This window comes from Ursus americanus, chromosome 18 (assembly GCF_024610735.1).
Source record: "Ursus americanus isolate L20-20 chromosome 18, mUrsAme1.1.p, whole genome shotgun sequence".
In the NCBI taxonomy this organism is placed as follows: Eukaryota; Metazoa; Chordata; class Mammalia; order Carnivora; family Ursidae; genus Ursus; species Ursus americanus.
Window position 1 is genome coordinate 50,138,988 of NC_142144.1, and position 20,169 is coordinate 50,159,156.

At 34.6% G+C, this 20,169-nt stretch overlaps 1 protein-coding gene across 10 annotated transcripts in view; it reads left to right on the forward strand.

Moving 5' to 3' along the window:
* Positions 1–20,169, forward strand: part of BNC2 (basonuclin zinc finger protein 2) — a 349,620-nt gene that overhangs the window by 231,574 nt on the left and 97,877 nt on the right. The window lies entirely within an intron of this gene.

Consider the following 20,169-nt stretch of genomic DNA (forward strand, 5'->3'; position numbering starts at 1 on the left):
CAAGTTTGAGATTTTCATTTTAATTTCTTGTCACTCTGGGTTGTGTTTTTGAGTTACAAAACAAAAACATGTTGAATAGCTATATGGTGGTAGGGTCAGAGGCAGAAAGAATATTGTCTTTTTATTATGCATATTAATTTTTTTAATAAGGAAAAATGATACATTTGGTTAAAACTTTGGGGAGGTAAATCTAGAAAACTTCTAGGCACGTTACAGGTAGTGAATGGAAATTAACCATTTGGTGCCTTTTATTACCAATTTAAGATGTAGAATTTAATGTGTTCTGTTTATTTAATATATAGTCTTTGTTTCAAATTTTGATCTTTCACCCCATTTTTTTTTAAATATCCCATTAGGTCACAGTTTTCCTTTATGTTGTATTTTTTTTTCCTATTTTGAAAGTTCGGAAAAATGTATTTATTTAACAAATATTTGCTTGAGGGGATGCTGTATTCAAATGGGAAAGAGACACCATGCTTCTCTGTTACAGCTTTCAGTTTGGTTCAGATTGGGGCTCAAGTTAAGCTACGTGAAAGTAGAGGTCATTAGTGTACATTTTCATATGAATATATAAACATGATCTATAATTAGTGTAATAATGAGTTCTATTTAAATAGACTTTTTGGACAAATTTTCCAACTTTCCTGAAAAGTTAATGCCTTAAAGTATTTTGAACATTCCCTGTCTTGATTGTACTATTAATTCAAACTCTGCAATTACATGACTGACTAAACAAAATTAATTTTCAACCCAGCTCCCACTTTTGAACTAAAAACATTATTTTAGTTTGAATTAATGAGATTTTGCTGTCTTATGGAAAACCCACCTGTTTATTAGATCACAGATCTTAAACAGCAAAGAGGTGTTTCCTTCTAATTTCTTAACTCATAAATGTTTTGAAAAGTTAATAAAAACTTACTTTAAAAATTCCATTTTAGTGAAAATCCAAAGATGATCATTTTTAACTCCATCATCAGGATCATTCTGCAAAAGCTACCCATGAAGTCACTCACTTAGAACAGGAAAATCTCCATGGAATTACTACTGTCAATGCCACTTGGGGAGTCATTGGGCCGATTAAAATGTAGATGTTTTATATGAAATATGGTGCCTACTAAATTACAAACATCAAATTTAGAATTAGTCTGTATTCCCTTTGTTAGTTTCCTTCACTCAATGCATAAAATTTTAGTTCATCTGATTGCTTATTTGACTCATAAGTAATATATGTATGTAAAGGAGTTGATTGTCTGGTGCCCATAGGTTCTTCTTATGGAAAGTGGTCTTAAGATTTGGTAGCACAATAAGAAGGGCCACCTGAAAGCACTATCTGCTTTGTTCTCTCTTTTCTCTATGTTCTACCTTACACCTGGATCCAGGCCGTTAATATAAATTATGATTTCTAAGGTTCACATTGTAGGATAACTCTGACAAAAAGATGTCTGGAATATCAGGATTATCAGAAATGTACAGTAAAACTTCATAAATGTTTTTCAAGACACCAGATGGAAGGAAGCTTTACTGCATTATATTTCCCATATGGAAAAGTATCTGGAACCTGAAAGGGGCACACCCTTGGAGGGGGGATGCTTCTTAAAAAGGAACTTTATAAAAGAATCCTATAGTATAGGGTTTTCATGCATGATTTATTCACTTGAGCATATTGCTTTGAAGGCCCAAACAGCATCCTGGGTATAAGCTGTGGTTTCCCAGACCTGAGAAGTTGTCTGATGGCTTAAATTTCACAAACTTTTTAGATTTGGCTATGCCACAGGTCAAGTATGTCTTGCTATGAGTCTGGTTGCCATCCATTTTAGTCAAGGTTTAGCTTTTGTTAAGATCGTTGGATTGGGTTACTTCATGAAAAGTAAGTATACCATTCTTTCATGTGTTATTTTATATTAATAGAAAGTCAAGATGGTAGAACTTAATTTTTTATTGAGATATAATTGATGTATAGTATTATATTTGCTTTAGGTGTATAACATAGGGATTTGACATTGTATACATTGCAAAATGATCACCACAAGAAGTTTAGTTACCATCTATCATCATATAACGTTAAAACACTGCTACTGACTATAGTCCCCTTGCTGTACATAGCATCCCTGTGACTTACTTATTTTGTAACTGAAAGTTTATACTTTTGATCCCCTTCACCCATTTTGCCTACCACCTAACCCCACTCCCCTATGGAAACCGCCAATCTGTTCTCTTTATTTACGTGTCTGGGTTTTGTTTTGTTTTGTTTTTTAGATTTTACATAGAAGTGAAATCACGCAGTGTTTATCTTCCTCTGTATGAGTTATTTCGCTTGGCATAGATCTCCTCAAGATCTATCCATGTTGTCGAAAATGTTGTGAAGTTCCATTCTTTTTTATGGTTGACTGGTATTCCATTTTGTATGTGTACGTACACCCCCCGCCAACATCATCTTTATGTATTTATCCATTGATGGACACTTAGGTTGTTTCCATATCTTGGCCTATTATAAATAATACTGCAGTGAATGTAGAGGTATGTGTGTCTTTTCAAATTAGTGTTTTTATTTTCTTTGGATGGACACCCAGTAACGGAATTGCTGGGTTACGTGGTAGTTCTATGTTAAATTTTTAAAGGAACCTTGATAGTGTTTACCACACTGACTATACTGATTTATATTCCCATCAGCCGTGTATGAGCGTTCCTTTTCTCCACATCCTCGCCAACCCTTCTTATTTCTTGGCTTTGATAATAGCCATTCTGACAGATATAAGGTGATATCTCATTATAGTTTTGATTTGCATTTCCCTGATGATTAGCGATGTTGAGCTTTTTTTCCTTTTTCTTCCTTTTTTTGTTTTTTGGTTTTTTTTTTTTTCTTTTTGGAGCATTTTTTTCATGTGCCTGTTGCCATCTATATGTGTTCTTTGGAAAAATACTCAGATTCTCTCTGCATTTTTTAATTAAAGTGGTTTTTTTTGTCATTGAGTTATGTGGGTTTTTAAAAAATATATTTTGGATATTAATCCCTTATCAGATACATGATTTGCAAATATTTTCTGCCATTCAGTAGGTTGCTTTTTCATTTGTTGATGGTTTCCTTGGTTGTGCAGGAGCTTTTTAGCTTGATGTAGTCCTATTTGTTTATTTTTGCTTTTGTTTCCCTTGCCTTTGGACTTAGATTAAAAAAAAAAATCGCTAAGACCAACCTATGTTTTTTTCTGGTTTCAGGTTTTACATTTCAAATCTTCAATCCATTTTGAGTTAATTTTTATTTATGGTATAAGAAAGTGGTCCAGTTTCATTCTTTTGTGTATAGATGTCCAGTTTTCCTAGCACCATTTATTGAAGAGTCTGTCCTTTCCCCATTGTATATTTATGCCTCCTCTATCAAAAGTCAACTAACCATATATAGTGGGTTAATTTCTGGGCTCTCTATTCTGTTCTGTTGATCTATGTGTTTTTATGCCAAAACCATACAGTTTTGATTACTATAGGTTTGTAATATAGTTTGAAATCGGGGAGCGTGATGCCTTCATCTTTGTTCTTCTTTCCTAAGGTTGCTTTGTATATTTGGGGTCTTCTGTGATTTCACATAAATTTTAGAATTATTTGTTCCAATTCTGTGAAAAATGCCTTTAATATATTTATAAGGATTGCATTGAATCTATAGAATGCTTTGAGTAGTATGTACATTTTAACAATATTAATTCCTCTAATCCATGAGCACAGAATATCTTTCTATTTATTTGCATCTTCTTCAGTTCCTTTCATCAATGTCTTAGAGTTTTCAGTGTGCAGATCTTTCACCTCCTCAGTTAAATTCATTTCTAGGTATTTTGTTCTTTTTGATGTGATTGAAAGTGGAATTGTTTTCTTTATTTCTCTTTCTGATAGTTTGTTATTAGTGTATAGAAATGTAACAGATTTTTATATTAATTTTGTATCCTGGAACTTTACTGAATTCATTTATTCTAACAATTTTTTTTTGGAAGCAGGCCTCAGAATTATCTATATAGTATCATGTCATCTGCAAATAATGAGTTTTACTATTTCTTTCCCAATTTATATGTCTTTTATTTCTTTTTCTTGTCTAATTGCTCTGGCTGGGATATCCATTATTATGTTGAATAAAAGTGAGGAGAGTGGGCATCCTTGTCTTGTTCCTGATCTTAGAGGAAAAGCTTTTTCATTAAGTATGATATTAGCTATGGGTTTGTCATAAATGGACGTTATTATGTTGAGGTACATTCCGTTTATGTTTGAGAGTTTTTATCATAAATGGATGCTGAATTTTGTCAAATGCTTTTTCTGCATCTATTGATATGATCATATGATTTTGATCTTTCCTTTATTTAAGGTGATTTATCATGTTGATTGATTTGTGTATGTTAAGCCATCCTTGCATCCCTGAAATAAGTCCCACTTGATCATAGTGTATGATCTTCTTAACGTATTGTTGAATTTGGTTTGCTAAATTTGGGGAGGATTTTTGCATCTTTTCAAAGAAGCAGCTCTTAGTTTCATCGATATTTTATATTGTTTTTATCGTCTCTATTTCATTTATTCCTGATCTTATCTTTATTATTTCCTTCCTTTTACTAACTTTGGGCCTTTTTCTTTTCCTCGTTTCTTTAAATGTAAAGTTAAATTGTTTATTTGAAGATCTCTTGTTTCTTCAAGTAGGCCTGTATTGCTGTGAACTTCCCTCTTAACACTGCTTTTGCTCCATCACATAGATTTTGTATGTCATACTTCTGTTTTTATTTGTCTCTAGGTATTTTTTTTTTAATTTCTCTTTTGAGTTCTTCTATGATCCAGTAGTTGTTCAGTAACATGTTGCTTAATCTCTATGTATTTGTAGTTTTTCCAGTTTTCTTCTTGTAATCGATTTCTAGTTTTGTACAGTTGTGGTCAGAAAAGGTGCTTGACAGGGATTTCAGCCTTCTTGAGTTTATTGAGACTTGTTTTGTGGCCTACATGTGATCTATCTTGGAGAAAGTTCCATGTGCACTTGAGATGAATGTGTGTTTTGCTACTTTTGGATGGAATGTTCTGTATACATCTATTGAGACCATCTGGTTTAATGTGTTGTTTAAAGCCAGTGTTTCCTTATTGATTTTCTGTCTGGATAATCTATCCATTGATGTAAGTGGGATGTCAATGTCCCCTGCTATTGTATTGCTGTCATTTTCTCCCTTTACGTCTGCTTAATATTTGCTTTATACGTTTTGATGTTACTATAATGGGTGCATATATATTTATAAATGTTAAATCTTCTTGTTGGATTGACTCCTCTTTATGGACTACCCCTCTGCCTTTAATCCAGTCTTTGTTTTAAAGTCTGTTTTGTCTGCTATGAGTAGTTATACCAGCTTTCTTTTCACTTCCATTTACATGAAATATCTTTTTCCATCCTTTCATTTTTAGTTTGCATATGTACTTCCTTCTGAACTAAGTCTCTTGAAGTCTGTGTATAGATGTTTTTTTTTAATCCATTCGCCACCCAATTGAAGAATTTAGTCCATTTACATTTAAAGTAATTGTTGATAGCTGTGTACTTATTGCCATCTTGTTAACTGTTTTCTGGCTGGCTTTGTAGTTCCTCTCTATTCTTTTCATCTTCTTTTTTTCTCTTCCCTGTTGTTTGATTACTTTCTGTAGCGTTATGTTTAAGTTCTTTTCTCATCTTCTTTTGTGTATTTACTATAACTTTTTGCTTTATGTTTACCATGAGGTGCACATATATAATCCTGTGTATATCACAGTCTATTTTAATTTGAGAGCAACTTAAATTTGAACACATGATGAAACTACATTTTTACTATTACTCCCCCCATGTTTTGTGTTCTTTGTATCACATTTTACATCTCTTTTATTTTATGTGTACCCTAGTTATTGTAGTTTTAGTTGATTTTACTACTTTTGTCCTTTAACCTTTATGTAAGATGATAGAATTTAAACACTGGTGTTATGTAGTGACAGTGGCAAGGTGTTATTTTTCTACAGGGTTCTTTCTTTCATTTTTTGAGATACATACCTTATAATCAGTTTAACTTAGTAAATATTACATAAATAGGAGGGCTTGGAGGATCATAGTTCTTTTATTGCTATCCACTTATTTACAATAGTACAGTGTTTAAAAGAAATGTGCAGATGTTAAATATAAGAGCACTTTGTTAAGTTTTTGCAAATAATACCACAGTGTTTTCAGTGAGATCTAAGAACTGAATGTACTTATGCACTGAATAATATCAGGCTTCTATGATACCTATTGGAAAATAGTGCTTATACTCATTGCATATGTATTCTTTTTTGAAATGACATTCACAGAATTAAAGCATATTTTCCTACAGAATAAATGTATGAATGATATATAAAGTTTTTGCTACCTAGAGTAATTGAAAATCCAAAATAATTTTGTTTCTGGAACCTCTAAACATGTTCAGAATTATTTTTCTACTCGGTAGAAGCCAATGTGTTTGATAGATGCTAGTATGTTAAGAGTCATCCTTTAAATATTTAGTTTTAATAAAAATAATATACTGAATAGAGTGAATTCCTGCCATATATAACTGAACTAACCTTGAGGAGCATATAGTTTAGTGGATAAAACAGGTAATATAAATGTGAAAATTGCTTTTGTTAATAACTTGGTCTAGAACAGAAGCTAAAATTTGGCTTAGAAAATGTTTCCAAATTTTTCTTATTTCTTCCCCAAGTATATCTTTGGGGGAAAAAAATGTGAAGATTCATCTTTTTTCATTTGATCTAGAGTATTAGCTTGAGTAAGAATTCTATGTGGTATTTATGGGATGTAAACAGAGCTTTATTTAATGTTATAGTTTCTTTGAAGAGGGCTTAAATACAAGACCATGAGAGAAAAAGAGGAATTTTTTTTTCTTCATGTCAAGTAGGTTCTGAAATTCATGCTTATGAAAAGAAAGGAAAACGGATGAACACAAAAACTGAAGTCTGTGTTTTTGTGAGTTTTAAATTGTGAGGCCAGAAACACATATTTAGATATTTTAAAAAATCCATATACTTCAGCTTATTAGTGCTTTTCTTTGAAGACCTTCTGCAGAAAAGAATATAGCCAGACTTCACAGTGAGAAAGTTTGCATTGGGTATTTTAGATGGCCTCTATAAAATTTCATCATTATTTTGTACTTTTACACAATGTTGCATGCCCTTAAAGTCAGTAAGACTGAAATATGGAATAATCTAGAGGAGCATTGGGAGAGTTTTAGAAAGGCGGGGTAGAACCAAAGGACCAAGGGCATTTATTGGCATTTTGAAGAGTTTTATTTTATTGGAAGTTGATTCTTTTGAAGTCAGTAATGAGTGTGTTGGGTATTCACTGTGGCATGACAAACCACCCCAAACTTTGTGGCTTAAAATAACCACCATTTTATTATTGTTCGAAAGTCTGTGGGTGAGCTGGGAAATTCTGCAGTGAGCTGGTACATTGATGGAGTGAGGAAGAAAGGTGGGCTCTTTGGTCTAGGATGGCCTAACGTACACATCTTGCTGTCTGGTTGGTAGTGGCTGTTGGTTGGGGCAATGGAGTACCTGGGTGTCATATCTCTCACCATTGAGTAGGTTAGCCTGGTCTTGTTCACACGCAGAGAATTTAGGGTTCTGAAGAGCAGCAGGAGAGGGAATGTCCACATGTACAAGCACTTTTAAGGTGAATTTCGCTTCATGTTTACTAGTATCCCATTGACCAAAGCAGATCACATAGCAAAGCTCAGAGGCAGAGTGGGTGATGAGTACTCCAGAACATGCAAGGAAAGCTGAGCAATTTGGGAGCCAGGACTGTTATAATCCATCACCAGATTAGTGTCTTAGGAAGCTTCATTTGGTCATGGTATCTATGTGGAACCAGGAGGGTGGGGTGCTGAGCCCGGCTGTCTAGTTCGGAAGCTGTTGCAGTAGTTCAAGAAGAAATAAGCCTGGCATTCGGGTAGTGGGAGGAAGATTAAATAGCAGGGTTAGATAAAACCACTTGCTGACTAGATTCAGTAGGTATGGGAGAGAAGGTGCCCCTAGATTGGTTCCAGGATTCGGGGCTGGCTATGTGGGAATCTAGAGAACTGGTAGGGTTTTGGACCTATTTATGTTTGTGGTGAACATAGGACATCTGTACAACTTCTTAAACAATTCCTACTCTTCTGTCCAGCAACATTAATATTAAATGAGACTGCACCCTTACATTTCTGTTTTTTTAACCTATTGCTTTAAAATTCATGGCCTCTTCCCAGTGCGTTCTTTACTATCAGTCTTGCAAAGATGATTAAATGACAAGAAATGTTTCCTCTTGTGTGTGTGTGGTTTTTTTTTTAGGTACTTGGGCAACTTTGCCATAAACAAGAAGTCCAAAAGTTTGGATTTCCTAGTTTCATTTCCCAGAACTAAACATCTACCTTGGATTTTTGAGAACTTAGTAGTTACATGTGTTTCTTTGAGATTATTTTTATATTTAGAATTCTGTCAACTTAGATAAAAGTTTAAAATTTAGTGACACCACCATTCCTTTTTAAACCATTTTATGCTTCATGTTTCAGAGCCAGAGTATAAAAAAAGTTTTGCTTCTTTTTCAGTTATTCACTTCATAATCTGAGGTTTAACTCCTCCAAATTGTGAATTTTTTTTTGAGGAAATCGTGTTTAGATTATTTATCAAAATATATAAAAGCCATCTTCCTGTTAAGTGTGTAGAAAATTAGTGTTGTCGTGGTTTCCCTGTTCTTCAGATACATGGATGGAGAACAGTTTTTTTTGTTAAGGGCATGTGACTTACCTACAAAGGAAAATAAGAGAGGTACTTGGAGGAAAAGCAACTTTAGTGTGTGATTTTCTTCTGGAAGAAAAACATGCAGTTTATCATTTAAATTAAGATGAGGGTACCTTGTTATCTATAATAAGTAACAAAATATATCTTAATTTTATATTATGATCAGTTAAGGAAGAGAGGATAAGGGAAGAAGGAAAACAGACAGATTTTTAAAAATGATCTTCTCATGATTTATTTTTTAATTGAAGCTATGTGATTTTGCATCCATGGGTATAAATCCGATAGAATTAGGTTGCATCATTAGTTAATCCATTCCTGCATTACTATTGTGTGATTCTGCCATTCATGGTGAGTCACAATTATAAAACTAGAACAAGAAGGCTTCCACAGTCTTAGATGAAGGAAGAAATATTCTCCTAATTCAGAGTGGAGGCTCTGCCAGCCACTAGATGATAGAGTAGCAAGAACTTGTTAATTGGCTCTTGGGGTCCTTAGCACTTGAAGCTTACAAAGGGATTTCACATGTACTGATTCATTTAATTTGGAGACCAATTGAATAGATAGGGCAAGTTTTATTAATTTTGTTTTATAGGTTATTAAGCTAAAACTTACACTTGATAATGGTGAAAAAGCCTAACAGTACCCAAAACTAAGTACTCAAATCTGGGTTGTCTGATATCACATCTAGAGTTCTTTGCATTGTGTAGTGTTTATCGTTAAGTAATAATTATTTGTTTAGTCTAGGACTATTTTTAAAAGTACTTGGATAATTATTGATTTATTTGATAGTCACAATCAAAATCTATCTGTGTTATGTAGATATGGATCTTTAAAAAGAGAAATCAGACTTATATTTTTTATGGTTGCATTGAAATCTCCTATATTACTCATAAGAATGGCTGTCTTAAAATTTGATTTTTAGACTGTGCTTCTCTCTAATAAAATTCACTTCTATAAAATTTTGCCAGCTGCTATAGGAAGACCTATAAAACATTCATTTTAACTCTAGTAATATTTATCCTGCCTTTCTTCTCCTTGTTGGCATTTGTAGGATTTCCTAATGGTTTGCTATTTAGTTTCAATATATTTCCTTTTAGTGGATGATTTACAAATAGCAGTAATGTTGAAAAATGTAATGTTTGTTTTAAGTTTATAAACTAGAGATTGAAAGAATGAGATTGTGGATGTACCATGTAATGCAAATAGACATATTTTTATTCCTATCCAGATTTAGTTTTGAGAATATGAGTATTTGATTCATCCTGATTTTCATCTTAACAGATATTGCTACATGTTTAAGCAAAAGTAATTTATCTCTAAATTTTTCTTGCATTTTAACACCTATAAGCTGTCTTTTCTTCATTGGCTTTGATTCAGAATTATTTCAATCTTTGTTTTATGGTTTATTCCTTAGGTGTATTTATATCATAATCAGTTGACAGTTTAAAAAAAAAAACACAAAAAAAGAGTTACAATGGCTAGAATCTCATTTACTAATTTATTATAAACACAGAATACTCCAGGCATTAAAAAAAAAAATTGTGTTCCTGCGACTTAATCTTTGTGTTTGTTTCTAGAGGCTGTGCAGGATGTTTCCTGTCTGAGGCACAAACCGTATATTTCATTTGTCATATCTAATGTTTTTCATATCCGGAAATCATGCTCCATGTTATGTTTTACAAGGCTTCATAAAAATAAGTGATCCAGATAAAATTTATAGTTATTTTTAAAAATCTGTCATAGCAAAATTATCTTTCTTTTCTTTCTCTCCTTCCCCAATGAGTACAGAATAGGATTATGAAGTTTAAATGAATGTGTGTTTTTAAATGAAGGCTAAGTTTTGAAACTAGACAGTCATCTATTATTTAGAAGAAGCTGGATATTGGTATGTTCGTAAATGCTTTACAACAGCTCTCTAAATTAAAAAGAAAAAAGACCTGAATCCAGTGTTTGTTGATTTCTATGGGGAAAATATCCCACTATGGCTGATTTTAGGCTATCAGCACAAGTCACCAAGCATGGGTTTGAGATGAGAAGTGTAGTAACATGCTCTTATACAGTATTTCCACATACTAGATGTAAACAGAAGTACATTAAAGCACAGATAATAGTAAAATGTGGTCAAATAATTAGAAGTGATGAGTTTTGAGTACCTGTTATTATTTTTAATAAATTTTCTTTAATTGTAAGCTTATACAATTTAATTTTTAATAATGTCTATGTTTGACAACCAGCTTAAAAAAATTCCTGAACCTTTAGCAATTAGTCGTCTTTGTCGAGGCCAGTGAGAGTGGGTTATAGCACACCATTCCATTTCCTGTGATTGGTAGGACTGGGAAGATAGGTCTGGTCTACACCCTCTGTGGTAGAGGGTACCTAGTGTTGTCTGTGTACCCAGGGAGGAAAGGCAGCCATTTTCTCTTTTAGCTTGAATTACTAAACACCACCTTGTCCCATAAATATTGATATTTATATTAATATAAAGCTTGAATGGGAATAAAATACTAGTGTCTCTTAATAAAAGGTCTGGGAAGAATTTAAGATTTTCATTGCAAGCATTATTCTTTTTCTCTCTTTTTCCGTTTCTGTGTCTCTTGGCCTTTACATACCTCTCAGTTAAACATTAAAAAGTTCTATCTTGACTTCCCATTTGGCAGATTCTATAGTTAGTACCTCCAAAAGCCTTTCCAAGAGCAAGGATAGGCTATTTACATTAGTTTTTCTCAACAGGACATATTGATAATGTGTAACGTGAACTAGTAGCTTCTTCTTACAAAAGCAAATAAACTGGAATGTTTGTAAATTATTAATATACATTACCAACTGAGGTAATAAAATGAACAGCATCTAATTTAAAGAATCTGATGCAACTAATGGTAGGGTTTTAAACGCATCTTGTCAAACTTTCTTGTTATTTAAAGAGAGAGACTGTTTCCTCCTGTATTGCTATTAGCAGCTTATAGAGATGGTATTACTCAAGTATTTTGAATAAAATAATATGTTAAAAATATAATTGATTTCTTTGGGGGAATACAAGAGATCTCTAGACAAATTCATTTAGATCGGTTGACAAAACTGGTGAGCACGGTTGAAGAAGAAAAATTGGGCCTATTTTGTGTATAACCCTTTGAGTATTAATTCTGACCAGATCACACTGTAAATAATGTTAACTGTCATAAAATAAACACAGCCGGGGTTTGTACCATATGTTTTATAATTATTTTTTGCAGCTCCTTTTTTTTTGTTTGTTTTTACTGAAATGGAACCCACTGATAGCTCTGTGAAGTTATGTTTATATAAAAGTAAATTACACTTGTACTTTAAAAAACTTGGCTTCCCAAGCCAGTGTCTCTAGGCAGTTTTTGTTTAAAAAAAAAATTAAATGAAAGAAAAGCTTTTCTCTTCTTTCTTTCTGCTATTTTTGCTATTTCCTCAGACACATGGTCTCAAAGAGAAATGTGCTGTACCATCTTTGTGCCAGTTTCTTGTTTTTGCACTTGTGAAGGAGATGCCTTTGGAATGCCACCCAGAGGAGGGAATCGCTTAACCACTGAACTCACAGAGGGTGTTTGGCTTAAGTAGCCCTGGAGTGGCCTTTCAGACTGAGGCTACTGTGGTCTCCTAGTTTGTTTTTGTTTTTTACCTTCTTGCCTGTGAGTGTTTAACACTGTCAGAAGTAAAGCTCAAAGCTCCCTTGGAACATTGAGGTAATTTTTAAAAGTGTTATTATTTTCATAATCACCATCTCCTCTTGATCTCAGGGGAGGCTGGGAACCCTTGATTGTCTTTAATAGAGCATACGAAACTGATAGTGCCAGGGGGAGGTGGGTGGCGAGTTTCGTCATGTGCCAGCCTCCCCCGACCCCTCCCTGCCCATTGCTCCATATGTCTCTTGGCAGATCTGACAGTATTCATAATTACCAGGCACTGTGAGCCCCGACTGCAGAACTGCTTCTGCATGACACCTGTCCAACTCCTGCTCTGTTCCTGCATCTTCTCGTGCCTCGGCTTGCTGGCCCGCCTCTCGTCAGGGCAACAGTCTGCTGTTAGTGAACTCATTTCTCCTCTCGTCAGATTCTCAGACACCGGAAGTTCTGCCCACACAGGTTACAACATACACCATGCTTTGTGTTACAACCTTTCACACAGTAGGCATTTCATAGACTTTGCAGAACGAATGAGAAAAATTAAGGCAGGCAGTTCTCTTGGCATGATGGTTCCCATTTGCCCTGTATTAAGGGTCATTCCTTGTCTTGACAGATTCGCTTAGCACGATGTAATCTTTTCTGTAAAAGCCCGTCTTGATCATCGCCTTCTCTTCGAGATAGAGAAAAGGTTGCTCAGTTTTCAGAGATGCCTGAGAAAGACATCCTAGGGAACCCCAGTTGACTTTCATAGTACTTAGCATAGTGCTTAGTGCTTTAGCTTTTTCATTGGAAGTGGTGGGGGGCGGGGAAAGGAGGAGAGAAATGGACCAAGATTTTCGGAAATTTTGAGTTCCGAATGTTTCAGCAAAGTGCAGATATTGTTACTGCATTTTGTAGGTAAAAAGAAGGAAAACTTGAAGATGAAGGTGTATTCATTCAGTGAGAATACCTGCAAAGGGAAGAATTATGCCAAAGGAAAGATGCACAAGTAACACCACTTTAGTGGTTCATGCATGTACACAGTCAACCTTAGAAATGCTTTAAAAATCTGCTTTTGAGGGAGAGGTCACAGAATTTGGGTTTGGGTATTTGGGGTTTTTCTTTTTTAATGGAATAATTGTCAGGTATTTGTAGAAAGTTAGATCAAGTATAAACCTTTCTTTCTTAGAAACTTTGGTAGTCTATTTTATAAATATTATATGTGAAAATTATGATCTAATATTTATAAAATTTTACTTCACTAAACAACTGGTAATTATCTTCTTTGTAAATATTTGACTAAACCCTTTTTCCTCAACAGTGACCAAAAAGATGATCAAGTTAGGTAAGATAACTTGGGGAAATGTCAAAATATATCAGAGCCTCTTTTTAAATATGTGTTTGCTTATGAAAGTGATACAAGTTTGACATAAAAACTCAAACATTGCTGTAATATATAATTCAAAGAATAAAAACTGTCCCTAGCCCCTTCTTCCAGAGACAACCCCTATCTTAATTATTTGGTGTATAGGCCAGGCAAATATAGTACTAATTAATTTTTCTTATTAATTTTAATAAAAATGGTTCATTCTGTATGTATTTTCTTATAGCCTACTGTTTAAAATTTTAATGATACAGCCTAGTCTTTGTGACAGACCAATAAATGGCCTGCCTTCTGCTATCCCATCCCCCAAATATTCGTGTCAAATAGCTGGACCCTAAAATGTTACTTTGTTTGGAAAATGTCCTTTGCAGACGTGATTAAGGATCTTGAGATGAGAAGATAATCTTGGGTTATCTGAGTGGGCTGTAGCTACCATCATAAGTAGCCTTACAAGAGAGGGGCAGAGAGAGATTAGAGACACTATGCAGAGGGGAAGACACCCCAGGAGAAGGTGAAGTGAAGATGGAGGTGAGGTTGGAGTGATGGGCCTGTAAGCAAAAGACTGCCAGCAGCCACCAGATGCCAGGAGAGAGGCAAGGAACACACTGTCTCCCAGAGCCTCTGAAGGTAGCACAGCCCTGCCAACATCTTGATTTGTGACTTCTAGCTACTGGAGATGTGAGAAAATAAATTTTTATTCTTTCAAGTCTTAAGGTTGTGATAATATTTTACAGCAGTTCTTGGAAACTAATACAAACCTCTTTCCATGTTGGTATATATCGATGTCATCCATTCTTTTTAGCCTCCATATATTTTTCTGTTATATAGATGCACTGTAATTTATTTAATCTTTTATTTAAAGATGTTTGAATTATTTTTAATATTTTGACTTTACAAACATTGTTTTAGGGACTATTCTTATATGTATGTATTACTGCATGCATTAGAGTGTTCATGGAATAAATATGTGGAGATAGAATTGTCAGGTCAATAAGTAGGTACTTCTAAAACAATTAATAGCTTGAGTAGGTAATATAAACACATAGATACTCCCTGCCACGCAGCTGCTCAGTTACCCACCTCAGATGTACTTCCTTTTATTAGTTGCTTGTAGTTGTATATCCTTACAGAGATAGTCCATAAGTGTGTGCATATAAATATTATTTTTCTTTCTTTACACAAATAATAATATACACACTTTGGGCATTGCATTCCTTTTTTTCTTCTACTTAACAGTTATGGAGAGAAGGTAAGAGTAGTTGTATTTATTGCAGTTATTTACTGTGTCCTATGTATTTTCTAAAAACTTTGTCTTAATTTATACTCCATTAACAATATATGACTTTAATTGTTTTCTAAAATGAGACTGGTCCCTGAATACCACTTTTTCTATTTTTTCTTTTTCTTCTCTTGACAGCTCCTGTTTAGTAGTGGTAGGAAGATCCATATGGTCATAGGAATTTTCAGATCCTATAGAAATGAAAATATAAAAATTTGTTGAGGGTATTTATTCTCGTAGATTTCAACTTAATATATATTGAGCTTCTAGGCTTTTCAGAGCACTGACTTGAGAAGAATAACTTCCACTCTTGATTTTCTTAATACATGAGGTAGTTTCCATAATATCCACTTAGTTTATGGTCCAAGTCATGATGGAATAGCATTAATAATATTAGTTCAGATGAAAGTGGCAGATGTCATGTCTATTCATATACAAAATTTTTAAATGATCCCAAGTAATAATTATTACAATAATTTTATTTTCTAAACCAAAGTGCTATAGTTCCTTTTTCTCATTGGAAGGTTCTACCCCCCCTAATTTTGCCATTCTCATATAACTCTTCAATCTCCCCTTATTCCCAACTTCAGTTTACTCTTGAAAATACAAGATGCATTTGGCATCTGTTCTGTTGCTAAAGCCCTCAGGAAAAATTATAAAGCTATTCTTGCAAATTCACCATTATTATTGAGAGCAGTAATTCACAACATGGTTATCTCAGCCTTTCTCCACCTTTTATCTGAGTTCCGGGATGACATTGCCTTCCTAGGCAAGCCAGTATTGCAAAGTCTCATCTCTCCCACTTTAATTTATAGCGATGCGTTGCATTTGGGTGACAGGCAGTTGTTCGTGCTTGAATAACCCAGGATTTGAATTCTACAGTTTGTGGCATCCATGTAATGCTTAGCAGTAGGTACAGCTGTTAACTATTCGCTTATAAATAATCTTTTTCCCTTCTCAACCTGTCTCCCAGGTAGTGTACCTGTCACCATTAATAACTCTTTGGCAGCTCCCTGGTGATTTGACCCATCAGTTGTCTTTCACCGAGGAGTGGTGCTCTGGCCTGCTATTGAAGCTTATGTAGGTTCCTTGAGCTATTCAGTCACCCCAGCAGCTGTATTGTTGCGAGCCCTTTGACTGCAGGGAAGTTGGGTTTTGGGCCTTCGCAGGCAAGCAACTGAACGCCTCATACAATTTGAAAAAGGTAGCATTGGATTTGGGGCCATACATGATAAAACCTCCCTCTTAGACCCCACAGCAGGGTAACAGGTGTAGGTGAGGGAGTGGGACTTGGGTGGTGAAGAAGTGCAGGAATGTTGCACTTCTTCACCGCCCAACATTCCTGTCTCTTTGATGCTACCTGCACATAGCTGTTATCGCATCCACCTTCATCCTCTGATGCTTGCAAACGTGGGGTTGGTGTACTTGATCTGGTTAGTGGACCCATCAGTGTGGCACCTTGCCTATAGCCAAAGCTTAAGAATGAGAGGCTAGAACCATAATCTAGAGGACAGGAACTGCCCCCTAAGCAGTCCTTTGGCAGTTCTGTGGTTTCTCTATTTAGACATGTATTCCTTGCCTCCACTATCTCTGCCTAAAATGGGCTGCTTCCAATAGTTCTGTAGGCTAATTCCTACCTACCTGTAGGTCTCAACTTAGCCTTAGTCTCAATTTCTGGGAAATTGCTACTCTTTTCCATATTCAGTGTTGGCTCTACCACCTCAAATGCCCACATGGCAGTTCTTATTTACAATAATTGCCTGTTTGTCTGTTTTGTCTCCTAGATTATAAGTTCTTTACTGGGTGGTTCTTCGTGTTGTTTGCTATATCCACATTCTGCATACGTTGTAGAATCTCAATATATTAATGTTAAGAGAATGAAAGAGAGTTTTTTGAACTCACTTTCCTTTGGCATATCATGGTCCTATCAAGGGGGAGTTCGAGCAATAAACTGTGGGCATATACTGTCTACCATGCACTAGGCTGGTACCACGGGTGCAGATAGGAACACATTTTGATTGTTTATTGCCCTTTTAGTGAGTGACTAATGTCATACGCTTCTTTGTCTGAGAACATGTCTCGGCAGTACAGGATATCTTCAGACACAGCTCAGGAAATGGCAGAGAGTAAGGTATCACAAGGCAAAAAAAAAAAAAAAAAGCTTTAAAGAAGTAATCCCAGTATTTGTGAACGCAGACTATGATTTTAAAATAAATCCTCCGAGGAGGTAAATCAATTAGACATTATATTGGTTAGGATTTCGTTTGGAAATGGATTCATCCTCCAAATGATCTTTGCTATTCTCATCTCACTGAGTGTAATGAAATAGAAAATGATCAAATTTATAATAGCCAGAACAATGCCATAATATATACGCATTTATATAATTTGGGTGTAGAAATGCACACATACACACATCCCATATATACATGTTATTTTTTATTTATGTACTTACTATAATTAAAAGCAATAGGAATCTGAAAAAACCAAAAAGAGTGAGAATCTTAAATTTTCAGGGTGGCTCAGAAACACACAACAAACCCAGAATGAAGTCTTTTAATATACTTTCATAAGGGCAAAGACAACTGTACCTATAACAACTTCTATTCTCTGGCAGATAGAGTAACAGAAAATATTAAGATAAATAAAAAGGTATTTAGTTATAAGTTCAAGAACGATAGACCCTGATTCTGCTATAGAGAATACATTTTTAAAGTAATAACATATTTTAAAGAGAAATAGATGCTGTTAGTTAAAAATAATAAATTATACAAAAAATCATATAGTTGAAAGTAAGTCTTTGATATTGGGGTATAGTTCTGGAAATAGTCTATGCATATAAAGCACACATATGCTTCTGTTTGTTTAATAAAAATGGTGAGGAAAGATACAATGAGCACATTATTCTGTACTTTTCATTTTTCACATAATATATCTTGTAAACAATTTCATATCAACACATAAAGAGCCACCTCATTCTTTTTTAACAGCTGCATTGTCTGGATGTATCATAATTTATGTGCCTATTCCCTCAACCACCGATAGACTAGGTGTTGAAACAAATTTTTGAACTTTGGCATTCCGTAGGTGGGGGCTATAAATAATACTGCATTGGTTTAATTTGCATCTCTCCTAACGATGTAAGGTTTACTATTTTTTTATAATTATCAGTCATTTCTGTTTCTGTTTTTCCAAAATGTCTTTTCAAGTTCTTTATACATGTCTAATTTCATTGTAAATCCTTTTTCTTATTCATTTCTAGCACTTTTTTTATGTCTCAAGGAAATTAGCCTGTGGTCTATTTATGTTGCAAATTTATCTGTTCCTGGTGGATCTTTAGCTCTTTACTATGCTTTTACTTTTGTTTTTCATTTGGTTTTGCATTGGAGGTTTTTTGTTTTTGTTTTTGTGTTAGGTTTCACGTGCTTTTATTAACCTTGGGTTGGCTTCTGCTTCTTAAATAGGACTTAGAAAGATCTTCCGTTTTCAGGGCAACTGAAACAGTTGCTGTGATCTCCTAGTATTTTTATGTTATATTTGTATTCAGTGAGTTTCCCTCTTATTGAATTCAACTGTTCAGCCAGAATTTTTAAGTTCTTGAGGTAGTGAAAGTATGTTATTGTAGGTTAGCTATTTTTTCATCCACTGGGGTGTTAATTTAATGACACTGGATTATTTAAAGCATGTAACACATTTTCAAATGATTATTACATATACAAACAGCAGAGTCCTAATTATCAAATGTGTTATTTAACTTAAACCTTTAATAATTTTTATGTACAGTAATGAATGTGTATTTAGAATAAGAAATCAACCCCAAAACCAAGTTATTACAGTTATGGAGATTAAGGCCTTTTTCTTCTGATATCTCCTTAGGGAATTTACCAGAAATCTGTGCATGGAAATCTTAGTCCTGATTGCAACCTAGCTTCTCCTCTCCATCAAGAACGTTCTACAACTCCCTGAAACTAAGGTCCTGGGCAAATGAGGGACCTGAGGCTTAAGCCTCATTAGCTGTCTGGTAAATCTGCTTCTGAGCGTCTGGCAGTCGATCATCGTCTGTACTTCATTATGAATTCCTGAGTCATTAGCACTCGTAGTGATCAGTCCCAAGATTGACAGCCTTGAAGGGGTTATCATCAACTCGGTTCCTACTGGCTTCCTTGTCATTTTATTTAATATTACTGTCTTTATCATGATTCACTTCTCTTACCACACATGGTGTTCTTACCTCAAGTGCTCACCAAGTGATAAAGAGAAAAGGAAGAGGTTAAAGAGGGGCGCCTGGGTAGCACAGTCGTTAAGCGTCTGCCTTCGGCTCAGGGTGTGATCCTGGCTTCCAGGATCGAGTCCCACATCGGGCTCCTCTGCTGGGAGCCTTCTTCTTCCTCTCGCACTCCCCTCCTCTGTTCCCTCTCTCGCTGGCTGTCTCTCTGTCACATAAATAAATAAAATCTTAAAAAAAAAAAAAAAAGGAAGAGGTTGAAGAAGCAGCTTAATGCACAGTACAACCCCATATAGTAGTGTTTTTTTGTTTTTGGGGTTTTGGTTTTTAGGTGAAGCTAACACCAGACTTATTAAGATAGTACAGTTGTTGAATGAATCATGGAACACTACATCAAAAACTAATGGTGTATTGTATGGTGACTAACATAACGTAATAAAAAGTTTTTTAAAAAAAGATGGTACAGTTGTTGAGATCTCTTGAATTTTTTTCTGTTTTGCTAAAAAGTTTATACATGTCTTGTCTTTTGTCATATTTTGAAGAGGATTTTATAGGATTTGTCATCACAATTGTTTTCCCAAGCAACTTTATCTTTTAACCTGACCTGACCTCAATCTTTAAAAAAAAAAAAAAATCTTTCCATGTTGTATATGTGAATGGAGTCACTCTCACTGTAACTGCTTGGGAACATGCAATTAGACACTGAAAAAAAGAAAAATCAGTACCCATGGTTTCTCTTACCATCTCTGCTTTCATGTTTCTTTTTTACTTTTCTCAGTCTCCTGATCCAGTGAATAATTAAATGATGGACTGAGAGGGATGGGGAGTGAATTGTTGGGGCATCCAGCTTTCTTTAGGGGGCATACTCACTTTTATT